Here is a 1,769-nt window from a genome sequence, read left to right as displayed (position 1 = left end):
TAGTAGCCCATACTGGGCAATTAGTGGGCCAAGGCTGTTTACTAAATACAGAGGGTTGTTATTTTGTTAACACGCCACTGTTTTGGATCTGGAAAATGTGGCTGAAAGAGCAGGAAATGAGCTTTGAGGATTTCAGTTGATTTCTGTCCCCTCTCTATCAGTAATACCCACTTATGTGTTTGTTGGTAATTGGTAATATGTTTACGTTGTATACGATAATAAGGAAGCTACTGAGTTGTAAGTGCAAACAGGACTTGGAACAGGATTATTCTGGGTTGCTTTGGACAACAAAGAAAGAGAAGTAGCCTTTTTTTCAGCTCCACCACCTCAGTATACTAGCCACTGTGGCTTGAAGAATGAGCTAGCTAAATCACATTTTCACTGTTTTTTTTTTTTTTACTTCCGGTATGTTTCATTTACTTTTGGTGGAAATTGTGTGACGTGTGATTGAAGTGAGGAAGTCGTGCTCAACTCCAACATGGGAGAGAGTTGAAGTTATTCAGGCATCTTGGTCTTGAGAGAAAGTGCTATTGCTGTTATTGGGCTGCCTTTCATCTTTGTGGTGTTGAATCTGTGTTGTTTTTGCCTCTCTCTTTCTGTGGCGGTCACGGCGGTAGGGAGGGTGTGATAAAATGTCTACCTTAAATCTTGTTTGATGGGCCCTCAAAGGCGAACTGGCCTTCTGGAAATAATTTTGAGGGTTGAAGAGCACAGTATTAACAGATTTAATGTAGCTATTCAGTGAATTGCTGGAGCACCATGTCAGACTGAACAAAATGAGAGGGACAAATTGCACATCAACAAACCCCACATCTGTTAGGAATTACACTTTTAATTACAGATAAGTACAAAATCCAAAATTGCCATTGCTATGTGCTTCCCCAGATTAATGTAGGTATACCTCTCATTAGTATTCCATAGCCATTTTTCTTTACTTATTTCTAGCAAATTTATGAAATGTTTTTTTTTTATATATATATTTTTTAAGGAAAATACTAGAACAATACATTTTATTTAGCCTTATCCTTCAGGACCACTATTTGGTATTTGACTAGAATTACTGTTCAATTACAATTGTTATAGTTTACAATTTGACAAGACATATTACATATAATTAAATCTAAAATTATTTTACCACAATTGCAACAAGAATATGTAAAAAAAGAAACACACAAAATGAAGTCTTATTTACTAATCTCCCTTTTTGTTGATTAGATTATCGTGGGTTATTCAGCACTGTCCTCCCTTGTTAGAAACGCTGTGCGGCTTTTGAATTTTCTCAAATGCCCACTTTTGCAGGGCTGAAATAAGCAAATGTAATCAGTGGCGTTTGCTGGCGGACCTCATGTCTTCGGCCACGCACAGAGACACAAGTGAAGTGTAGCGTTTTGTAAACTGTGTCTGATTCCACTCACATCTGTATCCAATTGTTGTCTGCATCTGCATTCTTTGCGAGTGGATTTATTTTTCCTGGGCCACCATGTGGATTCAGCTGACCAGCTTAAGTGGGGATTAGTTGTTTTAAAGTTATTTTGATTAAAGCGTTGTTTTTCAAAACGTGTAACTCACAACACATGGTTTGCATAGTCTGTAAAATTCAAAGGAATATGCACTCTATGCCCTATAAAATTAAAATCTTGTAAACGTAGGGTGGAGGGGGTGGGGAGAAGATATACACTAAGCTTCCATGATGATTTTATGAATGTCTCCAATGCCCATTCTGGTGTCATCTTCCCTTTGTTCATTTTTTATTAAGTCAAATCGTATGT

This window comes from Nansenia antarctica, assembly GCF_963989245.1.
Source record: "Nansenia antarctica genome assembly, chromosome: 12".
In the NCBI taxonomy this organism is placed as follows: domain Eukaryota; kingdom Metazoa; phylum Chordata; class Actinopteri; order Argentiniformes; family Microstomatidae; genus Nansenia; species Nansenia antarctica.
The sequence above is the reverse complement of the archived record's forward strand: the minus strand, read 5'-3'. Positions refer to the sequence as shown.